Source organism: Misgurnus anguillicaudatus, chromosome 24 (assembly GCF_027580225.2).
Source record: "Misgurnus anguillicaudatus chromosome 24, ASM2758022v2, whole genome shotgun sequence".
Taxonomy (NCBI): domain Eukaryota; kingdom Metazoa; phylum Chordata; class Actinopteri; order Cypriniformes; family Cobitidae; genus Misgurnus; species Misgurnus anguillicaudatus.
Genome location: NC_073360.2, coordinates 14,074,564 through 14,085,878, shown reverse-complemented (window position 1 = coordinate 14,085,878; position 11,315 = coordinate 14,074,564).

Sequence of the window (11,315 nt, the reverse complement as noted above, 5' to 3'; positions counted from 1 at the left end):
ACGCCCCTTCCTAGTTTCCACCTTGAGGAGGTCCCAAAGCCACCCCAATGACCAGACACACGAGTGAAAGTATACTTAAAATAAATCTTTATTAAATTATTTAAAATCAGGGGGAAAGGGGGAAGGGCAGTTTAAAACTAATTTCTGTTGCGCCTCCAGGCGGGGGCCCACGGGGACTGGGGTCAGGGTCTTTAGACTTTTTCTCCTTATGCCCGTGGCGCACTCCTCTTCTCCTGGAGGCAGATCACAAAGAAAAGGTCGTTATTTAACTGGTTACCAGTCTCACCTAGTGCCGGGGAGGTTCCCACGGCCGATGTTAAATGAGATGCCTAATCCTCTTCCTTTTCCTCTCTTCCAGACCCGTCGTCAAGGCAAACGATGTACGCGGGAGGGCACTTCTCCCGTCTAGGTTCGTGCTGGAAGCAGGAGGTAAGTGATTTTACAATACTGGGACTTTTATTCCTTCTAGGCTCGTGCTGTAAGCAAAGGTAAGTGATTATACAATACTGGGACTTCTCTTCCTTCTAGATTCGTGCTGTGGACAAAGGTAAGTATTTACACATTACGGAGACTTTCCTTCTTTCTAGGTTCATGCTGTAAGCAAAGGTAGGTGATTATACAATACTGGGACTTCTCTTCCTTCTAGGCTCGTGCTGTGGACAAAGGTAAGTAATTTCACAATATTGGGACTCTCCCTCCTCCTAGGGTTATGTTATAAGCAAAGGTAAACGGCAGACCAAGCATCAAGGAGACCCCCACAGGGTGTTTTAACTCACGGCCTCCAAGGGTAGGGGAGAACCAGGCGTAGAGAACAACCACGTGGAGCCGAACGCTTCCCTGGGTCCTCCTTCGCTCCCAGCGTCAAGGATGTGGGACCGGGGCGAACCTTTGAAGAGGCTCCACGCAGAGCTAATTTTCGTCTCGCAGCTGTCAACCCAATGACCCTGCGGCACGACGGAGTCTGAACTGGTCTACTCATGAGGATCGTCCAGATGCTTCCCCGCTGCCTCCTTAATCGTCGGGGCAGAGAACTTCACCACTGCACACCCGAAGGGGTCCCGACTGGCGTACGTCTTTACTCACACCCCACAGACCACAACGGCCTGGATCTCCTCACAACTCCCCGAGTCTTGACCACGGCTTCTGTCAAACAAGACACAGCACAGCACTGCAAGCGAATTAAGCGCACACACACAAGTGAAGACAGGGGCTCACCCACAGCACTACACACACACTTCGTGAGTTAAGGACGAAGTCGGACTCGACCCGGGACCCCGTACGGGTAGTTGACTGGCCTTTCGTGGGGGGTAGGAGTAGATAGAAAAGAGGCACAGGACCTCCTCGTGGCGATTCCGATAATCCCCGGCTCGCCCACGCTCTCCTCCCTCTTCAGTGGGGCCGAAATGAATACAACACAAAACTGGTAATACTTCGTATTTACAATACACCATAAACAGCAATGTTACTCACGGAAATGCTTCCCTTCTAGAATGGCTTCCTCGGCTCGCCCACACCTATCTCTCTCTTCAGTGGGGCCGAAATGATGCTCAGCGCAGACACAGGTAATACTTTGTATTTACACCATAAACAGCAATGTTACTCACAGAAATGCTTTCCTCCTAGGACGACTTCCTCGGCTCGCCCACGCCTATCTCTCTCTGCAGTGGGGCCGTAGTGACACACAGCACAAGGACAGGTAATACTTTGTATTTGCAATACAACATAAACAGCAATACTACTCACGTGGATGTTTCCCTTTTTGGATGGCTTCCGTGGCTCGCCCACGCCTATCTCTCTCTCAGTGGGGCCGTAGTGATATACAGCACAGCTTCGGTGATACTTTGTGTTTGCAATACACACCATCCAGCGGCAATGTCACTCGCTCCCGTTGGGAAATTTAGTCGCAAAACAACCGCCGTCTTCGCTCCACTAGACTAACTCACTCTTAGCGTTCTTTCTTCACCCAGTCCTTCGTCTTTCAATCCTTCGTGGCAACCACAATAGACAGCACGGCACACTATCACCAACGGACCGCAACCAAGCAATACAGTCACAACAAGCGCGCCCTTGTGTCTTCCAAAGTCCCTTTTATGCTCCTTCCCTTCTTCTCGTTCACCAATTGCCAACCGCTGCATTAATACTCCGCACCTGTGTCCCATCTGGCGTGATTTGCAGTTCGCAATACTACCGGAAGTCCGGAGTCTCTAGTAGGTCTTCCGGGCAGAAACCGCCCCGGGCGGAACCAATGTTCTTCAATTTTGGTTCCGCCTATGGCAAGAACTCACACCGTGACACAAAATTTCAAGATTCACTTCACAGCAGACCTACGCACTTGTCTGATTGCCGCAGGTTTTTGGAAAACTATTTAAAGCCATTCTTGCTGCTTTGAACAGAAATTAAACATTGACAGGATGCTCTTTTATATGTCAATGCACTGTAAAAAAGACTTTGCTGCCTTAAAATTTTTTTGTCGAATCAACTCGGATTTACAAGTAATTTCAACTTTCTATTATTTATCTTGACTAGAGATGAGTTGTTATAACTACAGGTGAGTTGTTACAACTTATAAAATTAAGTTGACTTTTCTCAACTATATTTTATAAGTTGTGACAACTCATCTCTGTTGACATAACTTGTAAATCTGAGTTGATTTAACAAAAAAAATTTAAGGCAGCAAAGTATTTTTTACAGTGTGGAATTAATTAGGCATTATTTAAAGACAAAGATCTGAAACTGCTCAGTTGAGCACAAGTTCAAGATCATTTGCGATTTTTTGATTTCCCATCAGAAAAAAAGGGGTATGCGCGTTTTCTGGGATAAATGCTTGTAAGATCAAATGTAGGATGGTTTCTACGCAGCATTTTATAAATAAGGCCCCTGATGTCCTTTATTCTTATTTATAATATTTTTGGAAGTTCTCCCGCTCTCTCTACCTCTCATCTCTTTTTGTGGTTTTGATTTGAGATGACTTCCCAGCGGGCATTTGATGTCAATTTAGCATCGATTTGACATCAAACATCGACGTCAAGGTTACGTCACAGAATAGGTCGGAAATGAAAGTCATTTTGACGTCAAAGTGTTGATGTCAATTTGATGTCAAGATTTTGGCCTCTGCTGATGTCATTTTGATGTCAATTCTACATCTATTTGACATCAGGATGTTACGATGTTGATGTCATTTTAATGCTATTTTGATATCCCAGCCGGCATTTCAACATTGATTCACCATTGAAATTTATCTTTTATGGATAAAAACACACTCTTTCAAACAGTTTCCACGTAGTAGTGCAAAAGTGGAATATTCCAAATCTAGAATAAAATCATAAAATACGAAAACAAAAACATGTTTAAAAGTCATTTTATTTATTACTGCAAATATGAATTTTGTTGTTGGTTTAGTTGACAGTCTTCTTATGGCCACCACCACCCATCCATTCTGGCTCATGCACTAACAATATGATGACAGCATCTAAAGAGGAAAAACAAACCACATGTTGTTATGTCAATGTCAAAAATGCTGTTTTTTTAGCCCATGTATAAAAAAGATATTGCATATTAAGGCAAGATATGTGTTCTTTAATGGTCTGACTAGAAACATAGCATAGCTGTCTGATGAAGGAAGAAAGCTGTTGTGTTTACAAATGTGACAATGAGCTTTAATTAAGATAATCTACGGTGCATTCAGAAAGTATTAAGACCCCTTCACTTTTCAATTTTATGTTGTTGTTGCATGATACTGCAATTGTTTACATTTTTCCTCATAAATTGATTTTTTGAAACGTTTGCAAACATCATTTTTACATTATACATATTTCAGACCCTTTGCAACAATACCTGAAATTTAGCTCAGGTGTCTCCTATTGGTCTTGATGTTTCTACACCTTAAAGTACAAGTTTGGTATTTTACACTTAAAGCCCTGTTTTCAGATTGTTTATGATAAAATAGAACGGTTTTGACTGAATTTGGACATATGATGCTGGCTCGTGAATTTTCGGGTGTTTCTTGTATCACCTCCCACCTCTATAATGTGTATATAGGTGCACAGGAACAATCCTTCCTAAAATGCATTAAACTTTTGTTTACAAAGACGTGAAACTCACCGAGTGGTCAGGGGTGTTCACTGATATGCTCACACAAAAATCGCTGCAAAATTCCAACAGGTTTTATCGTAGTTTTTGTCCAACTCCATTGACTTGTATTAGATGTGGCTGTGAGTTACGGTATTACTCCGCGGCGGGAACTTTGTTTATATTCTTGCAATTGGCAAAGGTGGATTATCGCCACCAACTGGAAGAATGTACAGGTGTGAGGCGTTTGAAAAAAATAGGTCCACAAGTTTACAACGAATGCTAAAACACCTGTTGGAAAGCATCTTTCGCAGCGATTTTTGTGTGAGCATATCAGTGAACACCCCTGACCACTCGAAGAGTTTCACGTCTTTGTAAATGAAAGTTTAATGCATTTTAGGAAGGATTGTTCCTGTGCACCTATATACACATTGTAGAGGTGGGAGGTGAAACAACAAAAACACCTGAAAATTCTCGGGGCAGCCGCATATGTTGAAATTTCAGTCAAAACTCCTCCATTTCATCATAAACAATCTGAAAACAGGGCTTCAAGTGTAAAATACCGAACTTGTCCTTTAAAGGGTTCTGATGAACACAAAGATATTTTGAGGAATGTCTGTAACCAAACTGACAAGAAGCACCATTGACTTCCATAGCAGGATAAAAGAATACTATGGAAGTAAATGGTGCTTCTGAACGGGTTGGTTCCAAACAAATCCAGGTGTTGTAAAGTTTGCTGCATCCTACCCAAAAAAGACCTGAGGCTGTAACTGCTGCTTCAAAAGGTGCGTTAACTAAGTACAGAGTAAAGGGTCTGAATACTTGGGTGATATTGACTTTATATTTTTACCGCCCCAAATTTAGATGCTAAACAAAGCAAACATTGACTGTTTGCCTTATGTGTGGGTCAAACAGCCTCTTGTGCAGTCATGCAGTCACTTACCAATGAAAGCTAAGATGGACTCCAGACCTTCTGGACTGTCTGTGAGAGACTTCAAACTCAAACCAGACCAGCAAGGCATCACGTTGGCAGACACCGCTACCTGATCAAAAATGTTTGATTAGGAGATGTTCTTGTCCTATTTTTAATACACATTTTACAAACTTACCACAGATAATCTTGCAAAACAAAGACTTATGAAACAGCATCTTCCCAAATCTCCTCTTCAGGCTCATCTTGGCTATCATGGCATATAATAAAGTCCTTAAAAAAACATATTTCATTAGTAAAGAAACATACAAAAAACTGGCCCAAGTACAACTAATAAAAATAAAGAATGTTTCCATTTTTTGTCACGGGACACCATTATTATTTACTTACTTTTTGAGGGGTACAGATTTTGGCATCTGGAAAGACACGTGACTTCACCAAGTTGCACAGTGATCTGCCTACAATAAAACACATAATAAAATAAAAAAACAAGTCATAGCCCCTTTTAACATAAATTGTGAAATACAAAACACTGCATCTTAATTATTAGGATAACTAGAATTTGATCTGAATACAATCCAAAACAAGTACAAAATATATTGTAAGGTTCCATTACAACATGGTAGCTTGGTGGTGGATTACAGTGGTTGGTGGTAACTTTAATTGTATAACTCATGGACATAGCCATCATTTTAAAAGTGATGATTAGAGCCATAATACATATGGTAAAGTGCGGCCTGCGGTTGGCTTGAACTGATTTTGCCGGGTGGTTGATGTCCTCAGGGCAACATATTGTGTTGACCCAAGGACAACAATTTTCTAAATAAAACCTAAACCCACCTCAAACCCCAACCCTAACCAAACCCTAAAATCAGATGGACATGATAAGTGAAAAACAATGGTCTAGAAACAGCTAATCCTGGTTGTAAGCTTAAACTTAAAACAAACTTTAAACTTATTTCTGAAATCTGATTGGTTGATTGAAATGTTGTCCCAAGGTCAACATAATGTTGCCCTGAGGACATCAACCACTTGGCAAAATCAGGAGAGCCCTGCGGTTGCGTGCACGTCACAAACTATGAAAAAATATAAAGTACAATCTCCCCCAGCGAGATATCTTCAAGTTTGTGTGAACGCAAACAGCCAGGAGATTCAGAGTTAGAGCGCTATTTGCAACTGATATCAGTGATGAACCGCTAGCTTTCGAGAAGAACAAAGGCAAAATATTCTTTCTTGGTCACTCAAGGTTGTGAAAAAGTATCAATCTGCGCTACCCGTACACCATCAGAACATGTTTTTAGTGCTGCTGGAAACATTATAACCCCAATAAGGTTTCTCACTTTTTGTTTCATGGTTTGAAGTGCTACAATAAACACACACATAGGCGCCAATCCCGTGGGTGCTCAGAAGCTCGGCTCTAGCACCCAGCAAAATGGCAAAGCACATATGCTCAGTTTATTCACATTAAAGGTACGGTTTTCCCTGATCGCAACTTTAGTTAGTGTGTAATCTTGCTGTTTGAGCTAAGGTATTATTTATGCTCTAAGTTCACTGCCAAGCAATATATTCCCCTTTCAAACTGTCATGGAGTGACTTTTATCGGCGGAACGAAAAGGGCGAAGATCCTTCAGCCCGCATGAATTTTAATGAAACACCAGGTCGGTTCCGGCCAACTCCGGGCAAACAAATCGAGGATTAGAAGGATCAGGTGTGTTAAGCAAGTGTGGCGATCGATGATTGGGCTTTGAAGAGGAGAGGAGGCCCATAAAAAGGGCGTGAAAGAAACTGAAGGAGAGCAGTTGTTCCACGAGTTCGCTTTGGGAGCCCGCTGGATTGTTGTGAAAGGGGGCGGGTGAGGGCAAGCCGGAAAAATGAAACGAAGAGTAAAGACGAGCATCTGGATGAAGGAAGCCAATGGCAGATGAAAAGTAGCCTTCAACGAAGGAGTGAAAAGCCACGTTTGTTCCGGCGTTCGCGGAAGAGCGAAGCGGGTGCTCGTTTTCCGTCGATCGCTGTGTGTGAAGCGGAAATCTATGGTGTGTTTGGAGAGACATCTTTTGTGTGGATTTGTAGGCTGGGCGAAATCAAGACAGGAGAATTGGGCTGAAATAAAGACGGAGATAAGTGCTGAACTCATTTATACTGCAGTGATGCGCTGTTGATTCTACTGTGTATGTTGAAGAAATCTTATATGTCGAAAGGATGGAGGAGTCTGCATAAACAAGGCCCTGGATGGTTGGGACATCTGTAAGGAAAAAGGGAAGAAGGAGTTAAAGGAACAGTGCGATACGTTGGAGTTTGTCTTGTTATCACTCTGTCACTTGCAATATTAACCATACTGTCCTCTTAGTTTGTCTTTGTTCCCTGATTGAGTGTGTTAGCCCCCAGCTTGTTGTGAAAATTCATTGACACATTGGAGTCGGCGGAGGAAGGGAAGGGCTCAAGTAGTCGTGGCCTTGACGTTTACATATGGTTGTCTTCTGCCTTAGTCATCGAACGATACAGGACTCTGAACACGGCCCAACGGGTGACCCTGACCTTCATCACCGTGAGTGCGTGGAGTGCGGTGGGTGATTATTTTGTGAGAGTGTACACTTGGATTTTTGGAGTGCTGTGTATTGTCAGTGTTGTCAGCGATCACTTCCCAGGCTGAAGAAAGAGACCCGTTTCCGAAGAGCAGAGTGGTGGCACTGGACAGCTGTCTTTTATTCCTATACGACTGGGACAGATTCAACTCCTCCCACGCCTGTGGTGGCGCCTCGACTGTAGCAAGTAAGGCTGGGCTGTGAACATTGTGTTTGACATCTGCAGAGGGAGAGCTTGTATCTATCTATTTGTGGTGGGGAAAAAGTGTACTTACTGTTGTTGTGTATAACTATACACGTGTCGAGTGTTTCCAGATGTCAATCTATGTCCATATCTTCTGCCTGGTTGTCTGAAAGAAAGTTGAGGTGAAGTGGCTGGCCCCGCTCTTGTAGCACGCTGTACCGTACGACCCCCCCACCTCCATCTACCTACCTCTGTGACCCCATCTAGTGGGTGCGTTTGTCTAAACAACAATCCGCCTCACCCGGTGCCTCCATCTGCCCCTTTCCTGCCTGAAGCTAAGAGGTGGTGTAATCCTCCTTGCATGTTCCTTGAAGTATTGTTATTGTCGAAGAGATTGTGTGTCTTTGCTGCCAGCCTGCAGGTCCGAGCCAAGGGCTCTGTGTCGTCGAGGGATTGTGTTATCCTATGCCCTGAAGTTGACGCCTAAGTGGTCGTCGTAAGTCTGTTCGAGAGAGGAAGACTAGAAGTCGTTGTGTGCCTATACGTCTGCTCCAACCACCAGAGTGTCAAGAAGGATAAGCCTTGTACATCCGCCCATTCCCTTGCCAGTAAGTTCAAGTTGCAAAGCTAATTACCAGTGTACCCACCTGTATACCTCCCTATATGCCTAAAAGCTAAAAGCCCAGTGTATTACCTGTATACTCCCCTGTGTATGCCCAAAGCTACCTACCAGTGTACCCACCTGTATACTCCCCTGTGTACGCCCAAAGCTACTTACCAGTGTACCCACCCGTATACCTCCCTGTACGCCTAAAGCCCAGTGTACTTACCTGTATCTATCCTTCTGAGCTCAGGAAAAGAGGCTAGAAACGTTCACTTGTAGTTCACCTGTGAGACGCAAAGAGAGGAAGCCGGGAAGACTTACATGTAGTTCACGTGGAGACGAAGAGAGAGGGAAAGTCAGGAAGACTTACCTGCAGTCTACGTGAACAGTCAGAAGTGACTCGGATCACTGTTCCCTCAGTTCCAGAAAGCTCACCATTTTTAGAACCCTTCCCCTTTTCCCTGTTTTTAATTAAATAAAGACTGTTACATTTTATTCCTCTTGTCTGTTTGGTCATTGGGGCATTTTGGGACGTCCTCGGGGTGGAAACAGAAGGAGGAGCATGACCCGCGACAGGGGCGCTCCGCTCCCACCTGTGACAAAATCCTACAGCGAACGGCCAGTTTGTACTACAGCCCTCTACTTCCAAGTTGAATGATGAGCTTTGACTAACCTCTGCCCACAGGAACATGTCAGGCGTCAGCTAAGCTCAAATGGCTCTGGCTGCACAATTAATTACACATGATTGTCACGCGCATTTCGTCAGTAAAGCCAGTTCCTTGATAAATAATACTTATATAAGTAATAAATCACCATCAGCTACTTTCATATGAAGCGCCATTTACTACACAGACCCGTAGTTAACTGGCAAAAGGGGAAATCATTGCCGATTATGAATGCGATATTTATTTCCCCTTTTGTCAGTGAACTATGGCTCTGTGTAGTAAATGGCGCTCCATCTGAAAGCAGCTGATGGCGATTTATTACTTATCAAGAAACCAGCTTTACTGACGAGATGCGCGTGGCGGTCACGTGCCATTGGTCGTGCAGCCCTATCTCTGGCTAAGCTAAGCTGCTGTCGAAACACACTAAACAAACTACACAAGCAGAACTCGTTACATAATTCTGAAGGAGGGACTTCATAGAACAAGGAAGACATCAGCCCGCTTTGAGGACAGTGAAAACAGCGCTATACAGTAAATTGTGTGAAAAATATTGTTTTTTACACACAAAACATGAACACAATCAAAAACACAGAAAAAACATTACCTTTAACTTTACAATTCGCATGTAAAATCACACGAAAACATGACTGCACTGCTTTCCACCTCTTCAAAGCTTTTGAGCGCTCCAGAGCACCTGGCGTCCAGTAAAGCTGGAGGTTGTGATGAGCACCCACCGGTGGAAAAAGAAATTGCCGCCTGTGAACACACACGTTTGTTAAGAAACATCATATATGATCTTTGTTTACATTTTTTATTTTCAATATATATATAAAAGAGATATATACCTCCCCCCTCACACAAACACATTATATAAACCACCGCACCACAGTGGTGAATTGGTGCATTACCATGGCGGTGGTAAAATACTGTCACAGCCATAATAAAGATAAGACAGAAAGAAATGCTGTTATGTACACAACCACAAAGATCCATTTTGTCTGTCAATATGAAGCCTCTTTAAAACTTGCATCAACATCCACTCTGAACTATGAATTAACTTCTGTGTCTGTCTATTGAAAACGAAGGGTCTGAAACATGTACTATAGAGGGAAGAGTGACATACAGAAGAAATTAAGTGCTGTGCTGAACAGTCAGTGACCATTGCATACTGAATTATTTTCTTATATTTTCCTAATGACAACGATAAACCAGTACTGAGAAACAAGTAGCAGGTGTTTTTAAAAAGCTCACCTGTGAAGTTTCTTATGTTTGTGTGTCATCACGTTTCTGACCTGACAACCCTTGCTGTCTGTTTCTTGTTCAATCCTGACAACATATAAAAAAGTAAAATTAGTGCAATAGTAAAAGATAATTCTATAAATGATGACCTTTTTCAGAATGTAATGCATACACTTGCATAATGCATTTAAGTATATACTGTAAAATATCAGGGTTAACATGTCACAACATTACCTGATCCAGACAGATGTAATGGCTGTTGATGCATTAAAATCTCAGCATTGACAAGATCACCATCACTATGTTTAATTTGAAGGGCTCTGATAACAAAGACATTACAAAAGATTTATAAAAGTACACTGAAAACAAGAGCACATTTATATATAACTAATATTTTCAAGTTCCATTAAACGTGCTAATTATTCATCAAGAGAAGTAAGCAAAATAACACCATTACACTTCATTTCAATTCAAATAGCACATGCCAAAAACTTACACTGCTTGACTTTTTCTTACAAAGGAGTTAAGAGTCTATTCTCTGCTTTAAATCATGGATACAGCGCGAGCCACCGCAGGTACAAGCATAAGCGTGTGACGTAACGTGTGATTGCCTGATAAATGCAGTTATTGCAAATCCGCGAGCCATAAAACACCAACATATCATCTAACTTTAAGTATAAACACTTAAGCAGTAACACGAAATTAAGCAAGAAGCATTAATTAACTGACCGCACTCATCCAGCTGCCGTGCTGCTCCTCTTTACAAATGACTCTGACAGAGGAGTCTGTGGCGCCTGTAAGACCTCTCGGATAAACTGACTGAACTACGATATCAACGCTTTTCTACCGAACAGTTGTCCAAAAAGCCCTTACATTTATGTGCTTTTCTGAAGCAATAAACAACAATGTGAAGTTGATAACACCCTATATAATATTAATTGATTAATATTCATATTACAATCATATTAATGTAACCGTAGTCCAATTTCGGCGGGAACATCCCGTGGAATAGCGAATCAACCATTATAACGGATACGTT